A 23,912-nucleotide genomic window follows, 5' to 3' on the forward strand; every position below is an offset into this window, starting at 1 on the left:
AGGAATTCTGAAGGAAGAGTGATTCAGGAAGGAGTTGATGGTTTGTTTTTATATTTGCTGATTACAAGGTGTAAAACCATACCTAACTGGAAGTGGCTTAGAATAATGGCATGTATTATCTTAGATAGCACACAATCTCAGTGGTCCCAGGATTTGTTCATTGATTCAATCACATAATCAATGACAATATTCTCTCATACTTTTGGTCTGCCAACTTTGTCACCTTAGGTTTATTCCCTCATGGTCACAAAGCAGCTGCTGAAGGTCCTGGCACCACCATTAGAGAGTAGCTTCTGGCCAAAGAGGGACAGAATTTCCATTCCTGAGCCTATATTAATAGAAAAACTTTCTCGGAAGCTCCTCAGTCCATTGATCAGGATGAAGTCATATGCCCAAGTCCCAGCTGCAAAAGAGGCTGGGAAGACAACTATATGGTCTTCACAGCCTCCACGTGGGAAGTGGATTCTGACAAAAAAGAAAAGGGCAGTGAGGGATGATTGGCTGTTGGGAGGGCATCAACCAGGTTGGCCTATGCAGTATTCAGGTAGGGATGTCGGACAGTCACATACGCAGGTCTGAGATCCAGGAGAGCAGTCTAGGCCAGAGAGTTTAAAAGTAATGTTGCTATATATGCTTTTCTAATATCTGTCGAATGCTGAGCTAAACATTTCATTTAATTATCTTGTTAGTCCTTCTAATACTCTAGAGGGCTTGAGCCCAGTCAACTGGAAGCTCTTTGCTTCTTGGAAACCATATAGGTTCTTCTTGTTCCTCTGTGGAGTGGATGGAAAAGGTCCCCGAGGAACCCAGTTCTCCTCTAGGCTCTCCCCATCTAACCTGGATTGATGAGTATGAATAGTTGCCCTGTTTTGCCTGTGTCCTGGGCATGAAAAAGCAGAGTCTCATTTAGCGAAATTCTGGTGGCAGAAAATGGAGAGCCTCTGAGGCAGGGTTTGGGTGCTTGGGGGAACCACTCAGTCCTAGACATATGAGGGAGACCTGGATCCCAGGTACAAAATACTGTACTTCTCTAGGGATATTGGAATCATTGAAATAGCTATGGCGCTGGGAGAGGGAGAGGGGAAGATAGAAGGAGGAGGGGAAGAGTGAGAGCTGAGTTCCCCTTTTGCAGGGGGACAAGCTGAGTTGAGTCAGTGGGCTGGACTTCTCATGGCCCTGGGTCTTTCTCTGTATTCCAATTGCAAATGAAGGTGGGGGGTGGTCAGTGCTGTGGCCAGACTGTTCTTGGGAAGGGATTAGAGGACATAGTAAAGGGACAGAGTTAAGTGACCCCAGTGGGTGGTCACCACTGAATGTTACCTAGGGAAGTTAGCCACTAAGAAGTTAGGGCTTCAAGACAGACTTGGTCTAATTTGAATTCTATCACAGAGGTTTTTCCTTCCAGGCTTACCTGAGATTGAACCCTACACTTACACAAGCTGAAGTAGCTCAGCCTGGGTACTGCGAGCCCAGAGCCCCTTGAGGGCATTTATGGTGCGAGCACTTCCCAGGGGGTGCAGGAAGTTGTTTAAGGTCCAGCACAAGCTACTGGACCCAGTGTCTGGCATCATGCATGCCCGTGGCAGATAATCCACTTGCCCACCAGCATTCCACTTGTTCCCCACTTTGCCCTGCTCCCCTGCAGGTAAGCAGGGCCATGTGGCTAGTTCTGACCACTTCATCAGTGAACAGTCTCATCACCCAACCCAGTGAATGAGAAGTCTTCTGATGAGATATCAGAGTCCCACATTAAACCAGCCCCAAACAAGTTTGAAAGATAGTTGCTCTGAAGAGTACTGCTGCAGATTTTGAGTGAGAGGAAAATAAACTTTTGTTGTTAAGATGTAGGGACTATTTGTTATGCAGCATAACTTCACTTATCTTTATCTGCAATATGTGTGCAATATGCAACCACTGAAGTTAAAGCAGCTACTGACTCATTTGACCTTGAGCCAGTCCCTTTGTCTCTGAGATTCAGTTTCTTCATCTGAAAAATGGGGGTGGCTACATCTGCTTCATAGGGGTGTGCAAGGACTGAAAGTGACAATGCTTGGCCCATGAGGGGACACATACTAGGTGTTCCATTCTTGTTCATTTCATTCCCCTTCCATGAGTGGATACAGAGAGGTAGGAGGCGAAGACCGTGACCTGGAGAAGGTCCCAGTGTCATCTGGGCACAAAGTGAGATGGGCAATGAAACATTCCTCCAGGTGGGAAACGACATTCCCTGAGAATCAACTGAACATGGGGCAGGAGCCTCCATTCCCTGAAGGGTATTAAAGTGGGGATGAGGCAAAGCCTGTCCTTCTACTCTGGCAGGGCTCCCCCTGCCTCTTCTTCCCCATCTCAAAACTGGATGGAAATCCAGCGGTCTTCCTAAGTGGGGGCCACTTTACTCCTTTGTGCTCCCACCTTCTCTGGGCCTCCTTCAGGAGGGAAGTCAGCATTCACAGTTGTCTTAGGGTTCCGTATCATTCCGCAGATCCCTCTGTAGAGGTGAGGGAGCTCCAGATTTCTGCCAGATTGGGTCCTCTTACCTGGTTGTGACAGGAAATCTTTGCTCAGAGGCTGCTATTGTTCCCATGTACCCAGCTGTAGGTGCAGAGACTTAGGAGAGGGATCATTTCCTGGTGGGAGGGGTGTTTGTGGGGGCTGCTAGTGTCTCAAGAGGTGGGCTGTGAGCTGGATAAAGGTGAGTCCCACAGGGCCACGGGCAGGACTACAGCCCCCCTCCACGTGGGCAGGGACACCCGAGTGATTCTGTAAATATGACAGACTTGGATTGGAGTTCCTTCCCCAGTGCTAACTTCTTGTGTGGTCCTGGACAAATCCTTTATGCCCCTGGTTTTCACCTTTGGAAACTGGAGAACACACACACCTATGTCACAATACCTACACATGGTGGATGTCACAGCGTAGTCAGCAATGGACCACACCTGCAGTCCGGTGGGGCATCCCACTGGGAAGCACAGCCCCAGCTGGGGACTAGGAGTGGGGACGACTGGTCAGCTGGCTCTGCTCTGGACAAGGACAGCGGGGCTGAATGTACAGCAAGGCAGGCAGGCAGGCTGGGCAGGAGATAGGACGGCTCGCTGCCATGGCACGGGCATCCTGCATGGCCTTGGAAAGCTGGCTGCTATGCCTGCCCTCCCTCCCCAGCTGCTCCTCCTGTTCCAGATAAATAGTTTCCGCCTGAGCTGCCTCCTCCCTGCCACCCCCAGCCAGCTTCCTGTTGCAACACCTTGGCTGGACAGTAAACACGGGCCCTATCTGTCTCCACCACATCCCTGGCTCCCTGCCAGCCACAGGCTCACCCTCCTCCAGTCCAGCCCCAGCCAGATGTGCCCGAGGCTTTCACAGCTGTTCCCTTGACCCCAGAGTCAAAGCTCTCTCTATCAAGGGATTGCCCTGTCCCTTCCTACCCCTTCCAAGTTAGCCTTGCCCTCTCCTCCCTATCAGGGCCAGAATTGAGAGGGCCCTGGGGTTGCCTTTTAACTGTAGTTTTCTCCTCCACTCCCCACTCCTTAGCAGCCTCTGTAGTCTCCAGCCTTTGGCAACACCATAAACAATGCCCATTGTGTCTTTACCGTGCCCCCAGCACCCTGCTTCCCAGATCCATCGGGCTTGTGCCCCCTGTCAGTCACCCAGGACGTCTGAGTGCTCCCGAACTCTCCTGAGTAGGAGGAGGCAGTCTGACAGGTCCACCCATGTGAGGCGCTCTGGACTCAGCACCACACCCCTCCCAGGACCTATCTTCCTTTTAGGCTCACATATGGTCTCATCTTCCCAAGGACGGGTCACCTCCATATCTCCTGCTCTTGCCCCAGCCCCATCCAAGCTCCTTGGAGGGTTGAGGTCCCCACAATCATTCCCACAGGGAGAAGAAGGCTTCTGTTCTCTCTGGGGCTCCAGGGCCTGCTGGGAGACAGGTCCTGGTATTGGGTATGAAGGGAGCAGGGCCTCTTTCTGGCTTGGGCAAGAGTTTGGTGCTGTAGGTCCAATCTAGGCCTCCCCTTTTTCACCTTAGCAGCCGGCCACAGCTTTGGCATCCCTGGGAGACAGTAAGGATGCCCCATCTGTCTGTCCAGATGGTCCTAACAGGACACCAGTGGATACTCACAGTTGCATCTCTTTCTCTCTCTTGCTCAATTCCCCACCCCCACCCCACACATACCAGCATGCCAGGAGAAAAGGAGGGGGTGCAACATTTTCAATAATCTTTTAAGATAATTTAACACAATGGTCATTCAGATCACTATGAAAAGACCATCTGGGAAAACGATGTGAAAAGAAAGATTCTCCTGCTCAGAATGCACTGAAAACCTGAGGATCAGCCTGAGCTGCGGAGAAGGCTTCCTCCCAGCCATCAAGGTCAGGTTCCAGTCCCCCAGACCCATGCCTCAGCCCCCTCCCCTGAGCTGCAGAGCCTGGCCTGGCTTCTGCTCCTGCACCAAGCCTTTCCAGAGCTCACCTCTGTTTCACCACAATCCCTGCGTTGCATCTGAAATCCCTTTTCTTGGCGATTTTTCCACAACTCATTGTTTTCTCATTCACCACAAGGTCCCGGTCCCTGAATTGATTAAGGTCAAGGACCTGATTAGAGAAAAGGACAGCTAGAGAAAAGGACTTAGAAATCATTCTTCCATCCTCTTTTTCTATAGAAGGACATAACCGAGGCCCAGGCATACTAGCTGGCAATGACAGCAGCTGAGATTGCTCAGCATTTACTATGTACCATATCTTGAGCTAAGCCCTTCACATGTACGGTCTTATGCAATCTTCACAAGAATCCTTAAGAAAAGTACTCTGATTATCCCTATTTTACAGACAAGAAAACCCAGGCTTGGTGACGTTAAATGACTTGCTCCAGGACACCCAGCTCCTAAGTTTTAGGACCAAGATTCTAACCCAGGTTAGTCTGACTTCAATGTCCACTGCTTTAAACCACTACCTGCACCGCCTTCCCTGTGGAAAGGGGTTTGGGATGCAGCTTGTCCAAAATCCCAAAACAAATTTCAGATGCAGCTGGCCCCAGAGCCAAGGTTGCTGTCACTCGCTGTGCACTGTTAAAGGCCAGGACCTTGGTGAGCAACTGCTGTGACGAGGGCAGGGCTAGACCTGGCCTGAAGGCCTCCTGCTGCCTCGGGTCCTGGTTCCTTCTTTCTCATACCTAGTTCGGCCCTGGTTTGGGAGGGTGTCTGGGAGGGACCTGGGAGCCCATCTTGCTGGGAAGAACCTGGGACTCCATCTCGCTGACTCCTCACTGTGAGTTGATCAAGGTCACGGGTGAGCTGGGGCACAGCCTAACTCCCAGACCAGCCCTCTCCATCCTGGCTCCATTCTCTGACCCCTCCCGTGAAGGAACAGGGCTTTCCAGGGCCATGTTGGCTCCAAGACTATTTCAGTGGTCAATATTTGGTGGCAAGTCCCAACAAGTCCTTCTGAGAGGTTAAGATTAGTACAGGGACCTCAGCTATGACTCACAGAGGTGGCTGGGGTCGGGCCAGCCTGGCTTCTGTTACTGCTCTCCTCTGATTCACCAGTGGAAAAATATTTGGCCCAAGACCTTTCCCTAGCTTCCAGCTTCTCCCTCTTCCAATCAACTGGGCGCTGAAGAGGGGCCGGGGCTTCCCCATTTCTCAGCCTCAGAACCTGAGTTACCAGCAGTAGCTGGGCAGTTGTTTTGGGTTCAGGAAGATTCCCTTCTTTGGGGCCCACTCTGATAGTCCCCAAATCTTCTCTCATTTTATCCATATTCCTGGTCTCCCCAACATCTAACCAAAGGGCTGAAGTCTACCTTCTCTCCTTCAGTGAGAAAACCTCAGGTCAGGAGGGGCCTGGTGTAGCCAGGTTCTGTCTCCACCCTGCTGGGACCTCTCAGAGTTCACTGCATCTTTTCAAATGTGATGACCTCTCTGTAAGTATAAGGGATGCACCACATGTGTGTGCATGTATGTGTGCACACGTATGTAGAGGGAGCATGAGGAAGGAAACTAAAGGGCAGGCCAGGATAACCTGCAGGGATCCCAGCACTCTGCATTCAGAAATCCCAGATCAGGGCTGCCAGAACTCAGTTTTCTCCATCTATAAGAGAGGAGTTTGGACTTGACAGCCTGGAGGCCAAATTTTCCAGAGCCATCTACTTTTCAAATGTGTTGCCTCTTGAACCACCCTTGGCCTTTTCACATACAGCCATGGCTTGGGGCTATAGATAGTCATCATTCTCCTAAGCTCCTTTCCTGGTCTGCATCCTGGAAGCACCTTTAAAGGGAAAACCAGGGCCACCCACCAAGCATCCCTGATCTCTCCAGAAGGCAGAAAGGAAGAAGCTGGAGGAAGGGAAGGGGCTGACTTCTGGTGAAACCTTGTGATCTCTGCCAACAATCAATCAGCGGTTGCCTTTCTGGCCCCGCCCACTACCAGTCCTTCCAGCTTTAGATTCAAGTTAGCTTTCAGCAAAGGCCCCAGAGGCCCTGGAATGGAGAGTACAGTGGTAATTGTGACATTTCTTTTTCCTTCTTTTATTCAAGAACATGGCAGAGATGTGGCTGCTGTGCAGCTGTGAATTGTGAATGGAACAGTCCTGTTTGGAAGGACCCAGGGCCTGGAATATGCTACTGTGGGCATCGGTGGAACTGCCATGTGAAAAGGATGCCACTGCCCCCTCCCCAGCACGGGGCAGTGAGCAGGGCCAGCCGGAGCAGCCTTTCCGGCATGCTGTGTCTTCAGGGACACGAGGGATGGAGGGCACAGTGGGGTAGGTCCAGGCAGGGAGTAAGGGTAGCTGCTCCTGCCTCTTGCCTGGCATGAGGCCAAGCCAGAGAAGGGCAGTGGGAGCCCAGAGCCATCTCTGTAGCTGAAGGGTCCCTTGGACCACCTGCCCAGGAGCCTAAAGGTTGGTTAAACAAAGCTGCCAGCCCTTGAGAAAAGGCTAGACAGTAGCCCTTCAGAACACTGCAACCCGGCTGTGCAGACAGACACCACTTAAACAATCAACAGAGGATGCCAACAGATGCTCCAGCTGGGTCAGAGTCCTGATCTCACAGGGTGGGGCTGGTGGCCATGTGAGATGGTAGGCAATAAACAGCAGTGTACCTCCGGGGGACAGGGAGTGGAGTGGGCACAAGATGGCTTTAGATGGATGGTGTTAGGGGTGAGGAGGGATTGTTGTGTAGAAGAAAGGAAGAGTCAGAAACCATGATGGAGCCAGAGGGAAGGGGAGGTACTATGATATGGCAAGACAAATCCACTCAAGTGGGATCTCCTCGTCCATGAATGAACGGTCTCTGTAGCCCCTAGTCACTGAGTGCTGAGGACACTGAATCCTCAGGGTAAGTGGCAGGCTCTGCCTTGCTGGGTGGCTGCACCCTACAAAAGCCGAAGCTGAGCTGGGGCTCCTGGCAGGTCATGTTCTAGGGAAGCTATGGCCACACACAGGGTGGGCTCATGCCAGGGCAAGAGGTTGCCTCTCTGGCTCACCCCAAGCCTGCAAGGCAGGTTTGGCTGTGCTGCCCAAGGCCACCCTGTATGTGGGGAACACAGCTGGCCTGCCTGGAAGAGCCCAGCGTGACCTGCATCCTCCCCACTTCGTTCCTGTTGCCCCCAGGGACCAGCGGGGCCAGTTCAGGTTGTTCCAGCTGACATCTATCAGCAAACAACACACCCACTCTCACTGGCCAGGCCTTGTTTACACCACCGCCTTGGCTCCAGACCTCAGCATCACAGAACACAGGGTGGAAATTCAAGGGGAACCTCATAACACTCCCTGAGAGGAAGCCCATCCATCAGGCCCCTCCCAGAGTCCCAGAGTCTCTCCTCCATTGAGGGGGACAGCAGGTGGGTTCTGTGGGTATCTCTATAAACCTCTGCATCCTTGTCCCTACTTTTGATGGGCGAGTAACAAGGCAGACACGTGGATACTGGACGAGCAAGACAACTGAAACGACAGAGACCTCCCTTACATCAGAAGGAAACCTCTGGGACATCACTGTCACCTTCCAATGTCAACCTCTGCATCCACTCCATGGTAGGGGATCCCTACAATTTCTAGACACAACAAACTCATCCCTATGCTTGGGGTACTTCTTCTCCACCCCAGCCTGCTTTGCCTGGATACCCGCTACGTACCTGTTCAGGCTCAGTTCAGATCTAACTCTTCCAGGAAGCCTTCATGGACTGCCTGCCCGCTAAATTTATGTCAGACACCCATGTTCCTCTGTGCTCCCACAGCTCCCTGGGGTTCTCATGCTGTAGCATTTGTTCCTCTCCATTGTCATTGCTGACACAACCACGTGAACTCTATTGTCTGCCTGCTATCCTGTGAACACCACACAGAGGGCTGGGGAAGAGAAAAGGAGGCACAATCTCATCCATCCCCACAGTTTCTAGAGTGTCTTGTCCGTGTGTTAGTGCTATAACTGAATACCACAGGCTGCACAATTTATAAAGAATAGGTGTTTATTTAGCTCATTTTCCTGGAGGCTAGGAAGTCCAAGAGCATTATCACCAGCTTCTGGTGAGGGCCCACCTGCTGAGCTGTGACACAGCGGGAGGCATCACGTGATGAGACAGAGCAGGCGCTCTTGCTCAGGTCTCTCTTCCTGTTTTTTTTTTCTTTTCATTTTTGAGACAGAGTCTCGCTCTGTCACCCAGGCTGGATGCAGTGGAGCAGTCTCGGCTCACTGCAGCCTCCACTTCCCAGGTTCAAGCAATTCTCATGTCTCAGCCTCCAGAGTAGCTGAGATTACAGGCGCCCACCACCGCTCTGGGCTAATTTTTTTTGTATTTTTAGTAGGGATGGGGTTTCACCATGTTGGTCAGGCTGGTCTCCTGACCTCACGTGATCACGCCCACCTCAGCCTCCCAAAGTGCTGGGATTACAGGCATGAACTGCTGCACCAGGCCTCTTCCTGTTTTTATAAAGCTATCAGTCCTATTGTGGCAGCCCCATCCTGATGACCTTCTCCCACAGGCCCCACTTCCAAATGCCATCAGCATATACATTTGTGCATTAAGTTTCCAATACATGAAATCTGGAGACACAATGAAACCACAGCCCAGAGAAACGCACATACCTAAATCACTGTTAGAAAATGATGGCCTCAGTCATGCCTGTGGTTGACCCACTGGCAACTTTTCCTTCAGCTTTATCACCCTCACCATGACAGTCACCACCGCCATCTTTTGGTATAGCTGTATTGAGGTATAACTGAGTATATAATAAGCAGCAACTATTTTAGGTGCCCAGTGTGATCATGTCTGACATATACATACGTCTGTGGAACCATCAGCGCAATCAAGATAATGAACAAACTCATCATCTCCAAAAGTTTCCTCCTGTTCCTTGGTAATCCGTCCCTCCCTCCATCCCCTCCAACATCCACTCCTTGTCCCTGGCAGCCACAGCTTTGCTCTCTGTCACTATAGATTAGTTTGCATTTTCTAGAGCTTTATATAAATGGAATCATACAACATGTATTCTTTTTCCTGGCTTCTTTGACTTCGCAGAATTATTTCAAGATTCACACAAGCTGTTCCATGAATCGGTAGTTCATTCCTTTTAATTGCTGACTAATGTTCCATGGGATAGATATACCAGAATGTGTTTATCCATGCACCTGTTGATGGATATTTGGGTTTTTTCCAGTTTGGGGCTATTACAAATAAAGTTGCTCAACACCTGAGTATGAGTCTTTGCACAACTTTGTATAGACATATGGTTTCATTTCCCTTATCACTGCCTCCCCTTGTGGACACCTCCAGTGTGGGAGCAGGGATCCTGGCTGGAAGGACATCCCGAGAGGGATGTGGGAGGGGAGCAAAGTGGGAAACACCTCGCTGAGGCCTGGCTGGGGCCTTGCACAGGCCCCCAGGGGGAGAGGTGGGGCATCCTGGGAGGTGAGAGCTTTCACACAACCCACACACCCCTTGGGGGCTCCTGACTCATCCTCCCCAGAGTCTCTGCCTCCACAGGTGGCTGCTTACAGAACGAAGTTTTAGAGGCTTCTTTACTTGTCCCCCATTTAGAATGGAGAAATATCCACCAGCACCATTCTATTCCCATTGGGCAGAAGGCCGGGACTGGCCTTCCCTCCCCATGATTGATATCCTTCATTCCTGATTAGACAGACAGACACACACACACACACACACACACACACACACACACACACACACACACCCTCTGCAGCAGAGGGACAGAATCTACTGGGCTGGGGGCCTACAAGGTAAGAAGTCCCTCAGAACCCCTAGCAGGTTCCTGGCTGGGAGGTGGAGCTGACCTGAGGCTCCTGCTCTCACCCAGAAGCAGGTGCCCAGCCCAGCCTCAGGTGATGGTAGGGCCACTGGCAGATGAGTGACAGCTGACATACTGAGGAATTCAAGAAAGCCCATTGCTATCCTGGCTGCTTTTAATCCCTCAGTTCCTCCCTCTTCCCCTCGACCTGAGGCCCAGAAATCCTTTTTGCCCCTAAACCTCCCACATTGGGCCTCCCTGAACTCTTCCCCACCTGGATAAGCCCCAATTCAAACCCCTCTCCCTTCAGCTGGCTCAGCCACAAGTCGCCCCCTTCCTTCACTTTAGGGCCTCCCTATCTTCAAACTGAGCCATTTCTGTCCTTCGGCCCATTCCCAAGGCCATTCTTGTTTTCCTCCCGCTTCAAGAAGTTTCCTTTGATCAGCTCAAGTGGCTCCCTCAACCTGATTTGTCAGCCTTCACCCTTTTTCCCTGAGGCCTGTGTCCTGAGGCGATCCCCTTGCAGAGCCTCAAGGAGAGAGAATGGGACTGTCAGCATCTAAAAGGTGACCTCAGGGTCCCCTTCTCTTCCTGCAGTCTCAACTGTAAGCACCAGGGAGGGGGACCTATCTCTCTGCTGCTGGTGGGCTCAGGCTCCTCCATGAGGACCAGAGACACAAAATCTCCAGGGCCTGATGAAGAAGGAGAGAAAGCAAGAATAAGCTGTGTTCCTGTCTTTACCATTGGATCGGGTCCCTAGAAGCCAAGAAAGGGGCCGAATTGGAGGTAGAACCCGAGGGCTCTGACTTCCCATTGGGTGCTCACCCCACCCTCAAATCAAGGCCACGCATTTTAGCAAATGCTCTTTCATGCCTACTGTGTGTGTGGATAATGAAGGCCCAGAGAAAGACAAATGGGATGTGGAGATGTGAGCTACTGCTGTTGCCTTCAGGAAGGCTGCAAATCAATGAAGCCGGGAGGGGAAGGGGGTACCCAGCGGGGATGGCACAACAGAAAAACTGTCAGAACTGGCTTGTCTAATCCCGCCAGCTTCATGGACAGGCTGGGTGGGAGCTGGCCTAGAAGAACGGGCAGGTGCACCTGGTGAGTGCTGTGGATGGCTCTACACGCAGAAAACATGGCCCCATCAAGGGGACTGGGAGCCCCTGCCCAGCGCCCTCACACCATCACTCTCAGCTCAGCCTTCTCTCTTCTCTGATCCACTCAAGGCTCCCCAGCTCCTTCCCCCAGCCTACAAGCTCCCAAAGGCCTCCTTTCAAGGGCATCCGTGTGGAGTCAGGTCTAGATAGAAAGTGCTGGACGCCAACACTTCCCTTTTCTTCTTTGGCCCCTGGCATGAGATTGTTACAAGAAATGATCACCCCAGGCCCCTGCTGCAGTCCTGGGCCCCAACTCTTCCCCTAGCAAATCATCTAATCATCTACAGCTCCCAAGACCCTTTGTGGGGAGCAGGTGAAGATGTGATGATGTGCAAATATTGTTGCCTTCTATAAATACCCCAGGCTCAGTGGCAGAGGTAAGGGTTGCCGAATATAGTATCTGGCCACGGATCTTGATGAGTGTATGTGTGTGTTTATATCAGAATCACCTTGGGAGCTTATTAAAAATACGTATGCTCAGACCTCACCCTGGACAAACTGAGTCAGAATGCCCAGTTCATCTTGGGAAGAGGTGTGTTTATATTTTTAACATTCACCAGCTGATTCCAACCTCCCTCCTCAGCCCCGCCTTTCCCTGAGTGGAAAACAAGGAGGGTGAGGGACAAGAGAAGCACAGGCCCGGCCATGAGTCCTTCCCCATCTCGTCAGGGGCAGCCCTGGAGGCGCCAGTCGCCAGTCCAGAGGTGTGAAGGTTCACTGCGGGTCTTCAGAGCCCTCAGACCCATCCTTGCAAGGGACTCCATAAAAAATGAGCTTCTCCTCTTTCAGGTTTCCAGTCTTGGTCCTATGTGGTTGGACTCCACTTACTCCTCATCCATACTTTGAGATGCTTATAACTTCTGCAGCTTTGGATTCAGTCACTGGCGCTCCTGCTCAGGTCTAACTTGAACCACTTTGAATACAAATACAGCTTTGGTTTCCCCTTTACACTATGGTTTAGTTTCTCCCCCAGATATTCTGGATAAATATCCCACTTCTTCCCTCAACTCTCTGCTCTCCTTGCCACAGAACCCTTCTTTTAGGGCAGATCTCCAGCAGGTGGTGATTGGTTTACAGTACTCACCACCTCTGTTACCAGTGCCAACCTCATCCATAACTGTAGCCACCCTCACTGCTACAACCACAACCAATGCTACCTCCCTAGTTCCCCCCACCACATCCATTACCACCTTGTCCACCATCACTGCCACTAGGAAGAGTAACAATGCCTCCAGCTTCTCACCACTGCTGTCACTTCTATGTCATCACTGCCACCACCACCAGGTATGACTGCCCTCTGCGTTACCAGCTCCACAAGCATTATGATGCCCACTGTCATTTTCTTTTTAAAATCTGCATGGGCATGGACTGGCATCCTATTCTGACCATCAACATGAGCCTGACTCAGATTCTTGGTTGATGCCTCCACTTTACTTTAACTGCTCCTGTCCAGGAATGGCAAGAGTTGCCCAGTCTGCTGAAGCTGATGGCCCTCAGGAGACCCACACTACTTAGGGTATCCCCTCAGGGGCCCACATTGCTGGGGGTATCCTCTTAAGAACCCCACACTACAGGGGAAGGCATCTCTCAAGGACTGCACACTGATGGAGAAGACCCTTCCTTGATTAACCACAATGATGGAGACGCTGAGGAAGGAATCCTCTCAGGGAGCCCCTAGACTGATGGAAGAGGTATCCCTTCCAAGAGTCTTCAGACTGATGGGGAGGTGTGGTATTTCCTTGGGGCTTTCCAGATTGCTGGGGGGGAACATTTCCTCAGGAAGCCCTTTCCTCATACTGAGGAGAAAGAAAGTCTTTCAGAGCACCACTTGCTGACTAACGGGACTGTCTTCAGGGAGCCGTTGACTAATGGGCAAAGGCCACCCTCATGGAGGTGGGAGGCTGCCGGCAGGTGTGAGAAGGGCCTGGAGAGAAGGGCGGTGATTCCAGTGACTATCATTTGAGAAAGCAGAGCTGAAAGGCACATGCAGACCATAATAAAAACTGTCAGGGAACATGGTGGATGGAGCTTGGGCCTCCTGCAGCTACCAGATTGGGTGGCCACGATGGTGAGGCCTGGAGAAGGTGGCTCTGGGCTAAATGGGCCGCTTCTGCTCCCTGTCCCCAGGCCCCTGCTTCCCCAGAGGCAACTCAGCCCATCTCTAGCCTGGGAGTCTCTGGCGAGTGTGTGCCAGACTCACATTGTTTCCACGGCCACTCCTTATTTCCAGGTTGTGTCCACCCTGCCCGACGCCAGCCCTTGCCCTGGCAGGCAGCCCAAGTGCAAACTCTGGGCTGAGGGGCACTTGGGCCAGGAATGTATGGAAAGGTGCCCTTGGCCAAACCCAGTGGAGAGTCCTCTTCCCCTTCAGGGCCATGTAGGGTGGCCTGGAAGCTCAGATGTCTTCCTTCTCCATCTCACACAGGAGGGAGGTCACCCGGCATCTGCTGATGAGCTGGACTCTGATCGGGAGGCAGCATCTCTTGGGGACTTGCACTGATATTACCTTCAATTGTGTCCAGCCATTCTTTTCAGCCCCTCAAGGTCTTCCTCTACCATTGCCAGGTTTCTCCTTGGAGGTCTTACTAGAAGCTTAGCCCCTCCATGAAATAATCCCTGGTTTCCTTCCTTAGAGAACATCAGGGTTCATTTCTTATTCAATCCCGTAGTTACTTTGTTTCCCAAATACAGAATAATTAATTCCAACCCTGACCTTAAACAGAGTCTTGACCTTGGCCTCATATGGATCCTGACACTGATCATCAATTGACTCTACCCTTAACCAAAGATAGACCCTAACCCTGGACCCAAACTCATCTCCTGCCACTATCTGCCGACTTTCAGAGACAGGAGGAAGCCTGGTAAGAATAGATGGTGGCCGGCCGCAGCCCCTCTGCAGTGGCTCTAGTTCTCACACACAATAACTGCTTCCATGAAGTGTGTGTGTGTTTTCTTTATTCTATGTAGAATCCCTTTCATCACAAGTCCATCCCATCTTCTCCAGGGAACAGAGGAAATAGGAAATGGGTCTCTGGTTATAAGGGGTGGAATTCCGCGCTGAGCCTGGAGTTCAGAGGAGCCTGAGGCCGCCTAGTGGGCCCGGACGTCACTGCATCCTTGCGTCCCCCACTCCCGCACTCTGGATGGGCTGAGAACGTGAGTGTAACGTGAAAGGAGGCAGCCACCAGGACATATGGGATCTTTAGAGCTTGTTTGTCACCTCAGGCAGTAACCAGAAGGAATGACACCCTCCCCAGCACCCTCCGTCCAGCCCCACCAGCCCAGCCCAGTACTGGGCCTGCCTACCCCGTTACTCCACAGCATCTGACCACTCTTGTCCTCTTTCCTGCTCATTCTCCTTCTCTCTCTTAATTTCTTATTTCTAGTTTTTCTCTATTTTTTTTTCACACCACTGTTTCTTTCTTACCTAGTTGCTCCGTGTTCCCCCTTTGGCCCCTTCTGCTTTGTTTTCCCAGCAAAGTCTTAAGCGTCCCAAACGTGGTCACCAAGTGTACTCTCACCTGACAGTATAGGGGTCCTCGAGAGGATGCAAGCATCAGTCTTGTCACTTTAACCAGAAACATGAGACACACTTTCTCTTGTCTCTTCCACAGCAGAGCCTGGCTCACAGTAAAATCCAAAACTAGCAGTGAGGGAGACCTTAGAGATTCAATGCTTTCATATAAAAAATGAGGAAAATTGAGATCTCCCAAAAGGAAGGCTATTCCCCTGGACAGTCCAGCCTATTAATGATAGAGCTGGGAGCCTGGTGATTCCTCCACCTCACCCAGGCTGTGCCTTCTCCTCTCTAAGGAAATGTCTCTTGTCCATTCATACTTATTGATTTCAACTGGATTTGGTTGAGTTCCTCTGAACTGGCCAATGATCTAGAATATAGTATCAGATAATCCACAGACACATAACAACACATCCAGAACCCTGGGGTCAGTTTCCTGATATACAAAAGGGAGGCCATGAGACCAAGTCAGCTGAGTCAGAAGCAAAGAGGGTGCTGAGATTTGGTCCAAACTCACCAAGATCTGACTCTCCTGGACAGTTAACTAGATGGATGGACAGGTGGACAGACAGACTGAATTCTGAGAAAGAGAATGAGGTGAGCAAGGAGTCTCTCCCCGCTTCCCACCTACTCACATCACCCCAAGATTCTCATTGAAGTGACCAAAGTATTAGAAATGTGGAAGTGGAAGTGGGAAACATGCAGCATCACTGACAATATGGGAGAGTACCACTCACATGCAGAAGATTGAGGGCACTCTCCAAGATCACACACTGAGGGACAGCAGGAAAGCTGGTCTGCAGTGGTCCCACCAAGGAGGAGCACCCTTCAAGGGAAGTGAGTTGGGGAGGGCCTGCAGATCCTACCACTGTGCCCTAAGTTGAGGGATAAGGGTGAGAGGAGAGGGTGAGCTGGGAGCAAATGAGGAACAAACCACATGAACTCCTTCCATGCCACAGAGCAGCAGCATGTGTAAGAGGCTCTGGGAGGCTCCAGGTTTTGAGCGGGAGTGATATTGCACAGAATGCCTCTAGTAATGTTGCACTGAAGCCTCTAGGGAAGTAGAGCTTGCTCCTGGTAGAGTGGATAACTTAGTCAGTTTGGGGTGCTATAATGAAATATCTGAGACTGAGACATTTATAAAAAACAGCAAGTTATTTCCTCACAGCTCTGGAGGCTGAGCAGTCCATACTAGAACACTGGCAGGTTCAGTGTCTGCTGAGGCCCCAGTCTTTCTGCTTCTAAGATGGTGCCTTTTTGCTCTGTCCTCCACAGGGGACAAAGGCTGTGTTCCCCCATGGTGGGATGGCAGAAGGGCAAGAGTGGCTAAGCTAGTTCCTTCTGGCCCATGTGTATAGCACTAATCCATGAATGAGGGCGAAGCCATTGTGACTTCATCACTTCCCAGAAAGAATACCACTAGGCAGATTAAATTTCACCATGAATTTTGTTGAGGACACTTTCAAACCATAGCAGAGGACAATGATCCGATCCATGGAAGGAGGCTTAGCAGGCTATGGTTTATACCTAGTGTGAAAGCCAGACCAAATGGGAAAATGGAAGTAGAAAATAGCTCCCCCAAACAGCAAGCCAGTTTCCCAGACACACAACTTCCCTGCTAGCATGCCCAATGCTCTTTCCTTCCCACTTTGAACTGATTGCAAAAATTATCACCAGTTGCTTCTGGAGATCTTGCAGTAGAATTTGTGAAGCAACCAAGATGTGGTGGGAATTAAAGACAATCCACTCATTGGTTGGCCTGGTTGGGTAGACACCAGCTCTTGTAGTTTGTCCTCAGGAGAAAGCCTAAGAAGCTAGCATAGATCAAAGAGGTTCTGCAAAATAAACCATCACATTGAAGATGCATATGACAATTACACTTTTGTCAAATATTAAGTACAGGAAACAGAAGAATATTGGGAAGTAAATGTTTTATGTTCTCAAATAATTTAAAAATGTGAACTATATGAAAAAGGAGATAAAAGATGACATGATGAAATATCAGATTGAAATGAAACAGGAGAAGACTAAGAATTTAAGAGAAAAGAGGAGTTTGGTGATGGAGAAAGAGAGTAAGGAAATTGGAAATGCCATCACAGAATTTAATCTTCATTAGAAATGGAAGGGAAATTTGACATTGCAGAAAATAGGATCAAGGATGTGAAGGATGCTTGAGAAGTTTTCCCAGAATGCCAAGGAAGAGAATAAGGAGACATCATTATTAAAAGAGTTCATGGATGGGGAGACCCAATATTGTCAAGATATCACTTCTTCCCAACCTGATCTATAGGTTCAATACAATCCCAATCAAAATCTGAGACAGTTATTTTTCTGGGTATCGACAAACTGATTCTGATTTATGTGGGGAGGTTAAAAAAAACAATAGTCAATACAATGTTTAAGGAGAAGAACAAAGTCATAAGACCAATACTACTTGGCTTCAAGACTTACTATAAAGCTGAAATAATCAAAAGAGTGTGTTATTGGTGAAATAATAAACAGACAGATAAATGGCATAGAATAGAGGGACCAGAAATAGACCCTCATAAACATTATCAACTGATTTCTGACAAAGTAGCAAAGTCAATATGATGGAACAAAGGCAGCCTTTTCAATGAAGGATTCTGGAACAACTGGATATCCATATGCAGAAAAAAAGTGAATCTGGACATGGACCTTACACCCGTCACAAAAATGAACTCAAAATGGATCCCAGACCTAAATGTAAAACGCAGAACTATAAACTCCTAGAAAATTACATAGGAGAACATCTAAATAACCTTGAGTATGGTGATGACTTTTTAGATACAACACCAAAGGCACAAGTCATGAAAGAAATAATTGATAACCTGGATTTCATTAAAATTAAAACCTTTGCTCTATGAAAGACACTGTCAATAAAATGAGAAGATAAGCCTCAGACTAGAAGAAAATATTTGCAAAGGGACCATTTTATACAAAACATACAAAGAAGCCTTAAAATTCAACAATAAGAAAACAACCAACCTAATTTTAAAAAGATCAAAAGATCTCAACAGACATCTCATCAAAGAAGATATACAGATGGCAAATAAACATATGCAAAGATGCTCCATCACATATGTTATTAGAGAAAAGCGAATTAAAATGAAATACCACTATACACTTATTTAATGGCCAAAATCCAGAACAGTGATAATACCAAAAGTTGGTGGGATGTGGAGCAGTAGGAACTCTCTCATCCATTGCTTATGGGTATGCCAAATATGATAGTCACTTTGGAAGACAGTTTGGCAGTTTCTCATAAAACTAAGAATACTCTAAGTACCATATGATCCAGAAATTGCACTTCTTGGTATCTACCCAAAATAATTGAAATCATGTTCATACCAAAACCTGCATACAGACGTTTACAGCAGATGTATTAATAATAGCCAAAATCCGGAAGCAACAGGATGTCCTTCAGCAGATGAATGTCTAAATGACTGTGGTACATCCAGGCAATGGAATATTTTTTCAGTGCTAAAAAGAAATGAGCTATCAAGCCATGAAAAGATGTGGGAGAAACTTAAATGCATGCTATTAAGTGAAAGAAGCCAGTCTGAAAAGGCTACATTCTATATGACTCCAACTATATAACATTCTGGAAAAGGGAAAACTATGGAAACAGTAAAAAGATCAGTGGTTGCCACGGGTTAGGAGGGAGAGAGACATGAATAGGCAAGGCTCAGGGGATTTTTAGGGCAACAAAATTATTCTGTACGGTCCTACAATGGAAACACAAGCCATTCAAATTGCCGACCCATGTGTGAAGACTATTGTCAGATATGTAAGGGTCCAAAGAGTACTGCATCCAGTTCCCTTCCTAGAAGAAAAATATGTACTTGAAGACATAATTCAGCAATAAAGAACTCAAGACAGGGGAGGGTATAGAATAGGACTGTCAGTGAGCACTGTTACACATAGACTTGGATCTCAGTAATTGTGGTTATGGTTTAAAGAAAAATGACTACACTTGTCCAAAATTGGAAGGAAGCTATCTGGGGTCTATGTGGCCATTGCTATGTATAGCTTCCATTCTGGATTCATTAATTTTTTTGACCATAAAGAATTGACCTGTCCAGGTGCAGTGACTTATGTAATCCCAGCACTTTGGGAGGCCTGGGTGGGCAGATCTCTTGAGGTCAGGAGTTCAAGACTAGCCTGGTCAACATGGTGAATCCCTGTTTGTACTAAAAATAATAATAATAATACAAAAACTAGCCAGGCATGTGGTGGGCACCTGTAGTCCCAGCTACTCAGGAGACTGAGGCAGGAGAAACACTTGAACCCAGGAAGTGGAGGTTGTGGTGAGCTGAGATTGTGCCACTGCACTCCAGCCTGGGCAATGAAGAGAGTCTCTATCTTGGAAAAAAAGAATTGACCTAAGCCATTCGGGTAATAACTTGATATAAAGGTGGTTGCATGAGCATGTCCATATGTAAAAATTCATTAAGCTGTATACTTAAGATTTATGCATTCTATTGCATGTAGGTTATACTATCATTAAATATAAATAAGCAAAATGAAAGTACCAGAAAAAGAAAAAAACCTACTTATATGAAAAGCCTTGGAACTCTCACCAAGGAGGAAATACCATTAGATGGATGACTTTTTTAGGATCATTACCTCTCCACATGATGTCTTTGTGTGAGTTGGAAAATGTCATTTCCTTTCTCAAGATCCTTTACTTCCATCTCTTAAAAACTGTCATAAGAAATATACAGGTCTTTGATGACTATGATTGAATAATGCCCCATTAGCTTTGGTGCAGTTGTGCAGTCCACAACGTACACAACCCTACGGTGTGGCTTTGCCTCATGCCTGGCTCAATCCCTTCTCCCCCAGCCTCTGACTGCACCTAGAGTGGAAGCAGACTGTGACTGACCTGTTTTCTTGCTTGGTTGGCAGAGCTCATCAACACTGGCCTATTCTTTATTTCCAAACTTAATTTCTGGAGTAGTGCATTGGATTTCTCTGCATAAGGCAAGCTTGACACAAGGTTTGCCCTAAAATTCCTTGCTACAATGGCCAGAAATGAGTGGATGACTCTCACCTCTCAAGGCAACTTGGAAATCCCTTGTCATTTCCTAAGTCTGCCCCACATGTCCTAGAATCTGCTTCTGGGTAGGAGACAAGACTCTTGTTTGACACAGCTGTCCCGTGTGTAATCAAGCACCCTAACATGAGAGGCAAACTCATAAGCATAGTCTGCACAGGACCCTGGGCTCATTTCAGGAAGCCTCCTGAAGAGGGATGGGAATGCAGCCACTCCTGCTCCCCATAAACCAGCATGAAGCCACCTCCCCCAGGCCTGCCCTGGTGACACCTGTCTCCACCTTCCCACTTCGTGTATCCCCCGAGGACAGCCAATGTCTTTACTGTCTTTTTCTTTCCCTGAATTAGTGACATGGATCCCAGGAATTTGAGGGCACCTTTATTCTCATGAGCTGCAAGCTTTTCTAGTCTCTGGATAGGTCTGCCGTCCCATAATTCTTATCTCAGAATTTATTAATTCATCAATATTCTCCCAAGGAATAATGAGATCAACAAATTTTAACAGCTTTTAATTGTAAGGAGGTTAGTGGCCCTAGACTTTGTGTACACATTTCCATAAAGGCGAATTTTACAAATGGTAATAAATAAAATGTGTAAGAATGACAACATTCTTGTACAAATTATTCTACCCCAAATGGCACCAGTTTGGCCAATGTTGTTATTACAGAACATAGAAAGAGACTTTCCCATTATCCTCAAATGAGATCATAGAGTTATGATTGACATTCATCATGGCCAATAATTGTAGCCCACTAAGATGTTATAAAAGGGGTCTGAGTATCTCTCCCCTTTGAAGGAAATGGCCAGTTGTGAGCAAAGCCTTCTGTGTCCATCTGGCCTCATAAAAAACTATGGGGTTGGGTAGACCTGCCTAGACCTTGCTTGAAAGAAAGGAAAGGAGGGAGAGGGAAGGAAGGAAGGAAGGAGGAAAGGAGGCAAATTTGTCTGCAGGTGGCTGTGCTAATATCTAAGTATTATCTAACTTTTGGGGTATCCAGTAACTCATTTTTAGGCTCCTTGGTGACCGGAAATTTCCTCTTACTGCTGTCTTAAAACAGTGTTTCTCAACTGGGAGGGAACTGGTAATTTTTGAAGACATTTTTGCTTGTCACGACGTGGGGAGGTAGAAGCTGCTGGCATCTAGTGAGTAGAGGTCGGGGATGCAGTTCAATGTTTTGCAATGCACAGGAAGTCCTTTCCTGCCTCCCTAACCCCAGGAATTATCCAGCCCCAATGTCAGCAGTGTTGAGGTTGAGAGACTCAGTTTTAAAAGAATCAGAATTAAGCCTAACTCAGAGAATGGGGTCACCTCTGATAAAGACACACACCACAAACATGTTGGAAGGCTTCCCCTAACTCTCTGGGGCAGCCACTTGGTCCAGGTGGGTCCCCTTTTGCTCTCCCTCTCCCTCCGCACCTGACTGTGTGGCTCATAAGAAAATCTCTCTTGTCCCAGCCTATGTGTGGAGGCCTTTTCTCTTTGTTGCTTGCGGTCAGAAACCGTAAGGGCATTCCGGCACCTTCCCACATCCCCACATGCCCACTCGAGGGTTGGCAGGCCTTGTGCCTTCGCAGATGGAAAGGCGTTTGCGGCTTGGAGACCATTTGTGCTCCTCCTGTCTGTCCTGGCTGACCTATGAAGCTTTCTTTCAGTCTGAGCGCTTTGCCTCAGAAGCAAGCACCCCTAAGTTTAAACCACAGTGCAAAGTCCTCCTCTTGCCCCTCCCACTGGCCAATCCCAACACATGGCCCTCAGATCTGCAGGTTCCTTTGTCCATGAGGCATAGGAGACACAGTGCCTGGGGCTCACGAGACTTTTAAGGGCCCACAAAAGTGTTTTAGTTTTATCTGCTATTAAAATCAGCAGAAAAAATATAGATGTAGTAACATATAATAATTGAATTATATTAGTCTTTTACCAACACAGCTGTAAAACGTAATTATAAATACATACTTTTTTATGGAGGAAGAAGCTCACAAAGGCAATTGTGCCTGGGGTCCTTGAAAGTCACAGTGGGGTACTGGGTTTCTGGAAGCACACAGTCTCAGGATCAGGGAGGCAAGAAAACAGGTGAATCAGGGTTGTGGAAGCTGAAAGAAATCTGGCAGGGATCTCCCTTCCCCTTCCAGGAAAGATTTTAACTTTTTAAGAAATCATTTATCTATCAAGTCCTGCTGTTTTCACCAGGGAATCTCTTAGACTTACTTGAGTGAGTTGACATAACCCTGTATGACCTCGTTTTTCTGCCTGAGACATCCAGTATTGGATGGAGCCGCCCCCACAGGTTGTAAATCAGGCTCAGAGAGCTTCCCAGGCTTCCCTCCAACTGCGAGGTGGATCCAGGGGCCTTCAGCAGCTCAGGCTGGGCTAGTCTGTCCTTCAGGAACATGTGTCCCAGGGTTTGGCTTTGGCAGTGAGAATGCACTCCTTGGATGTTTGAGGATGATGATTTAATTTGTGTCATATCTGGGTACTGCCCTTAGATTTTAAGAATCTGGGCAAGCCTCCAAAGTGTACCCAGGGTATGAGCCATCTTCACCACACAGCCTCTCTTCTCTTTCCACAGCAACTTGAACTTGAAGCCAACTTGAGAAAAAGGGAAGGAAACAGTGCATATAGCAAAGAAGAGCTATGAGGAATGTGAAACAGCCTCAAAAGGAACGGTACGCAACATGAATGAAGGGTGACTGTCTAGCACATCCACCGATGATATGCCAATTACAATAGACATACCCCTACTAACGTGGCACAGAGGACAGCAGCCAAAGGATGAGTAAAAGAATGGCAAACAAATGAGGAAAAAGACAGAAAGCAGAAGTCACAGTAATGTCCAACAAAACAATATGACTGGACAAAGGATCCCTTGATAAATGCTAAAGCATACATCTGCTTCAGCACTCACCAACATTTAGGCACCTATTAATCTACTGCTAGACTTTATAGGGAAAAACCTGCTAAAATGCAAGGAGAACTTGAAAGGAACTCCCATTATGGGAGTTTAGCAAGCCCATCTCACCAATTGATGAACGAACGAACTATACAAGCAAGAGTATGCAGCATCTGGATAATAAAGCAGGAATAATAGGCTTATAATTCCTGCATCCTACAAACAGAATACACTTCTTTTTCAAGTATTTATAATATGTTAAAAATGATCAGCTGGATGCAGTGGCTCACACCTGCAATCCCAGCACTTTGGGAGGTCAAAGTGGGCAATTACTTGAGCCCGGAAGTTGGAGACCAGCCTGGGCAACATGGCAAAACCTCGTCTCTACAAAAAATTAGCTGGGTGTGGTGGCATGTGCCTATAGTCCTAGATACTCGGGAGGCTGAGGTGGGAGGATCTCCTGAGTCTGGGAGATCGAAGCTGCAGCGAACCATGATCACACCACTGCACTCCAGCCTGGGTGACAGAGCAAGACCCTATCTCGAGAAAGAAGAAAGGAAAGAAGAAATGAAGGAAAGGAGGGAGAAAGGAGGGAGGGAAGTGAGGAAAGAGGGAAGGAAGGAAGGAAGGAAGGAAGGAAGGAAGGAAGGAAGGAAGGAAGGGACTGTATCCTTAATGTCCAGAACAGAAGGAAGGAAGGAAGGAAGGAAGGAAGGAAGGAACTGTATCCTTAATGTCCAGAACAGAAGGAAGGAAGGAAGGAAGGAAGGAAGGAAGGAAGGAAGGAAGGAAGGAAGGAAGGGAAGAGGGAGGGAGGGAGGGAGGGAGGGAAGAAAGGAAGGAAGGAAGGAAGGAAGGAAGGAAGGAAGGAAGGAAGGAAGGAAATGAGGGAGGGAGGGAAGGAAGGAAGGAACGAAGGAAGGAAAGAACTGTATCCTTAATGTCCAGAACGGAAGGAAGGAAGGAAGGAAGGAAGGAAGGAAGGAAGGAAGGAAGGAAGGAAGAAAGGAAGGAAGGAAGGAAGGAAGGGAGGGAGG

This window comes from Sapajus apella, unplaced genomic scaffold, assembly GCF_009761245.1.
Source record: "Sapajus apella isolate SASKATOON/1434 unplaced genomic scaffold, GSC_monkey_1.0 scaffold26, whole genome shotgun sequence".
Classification (NCBI taxonomy): domain Eukaryota; kingdom Metazoa; phylum Chordata; class Mammalia; order Primates; family Cebidae; genus Sapajus; species Sapajus apella.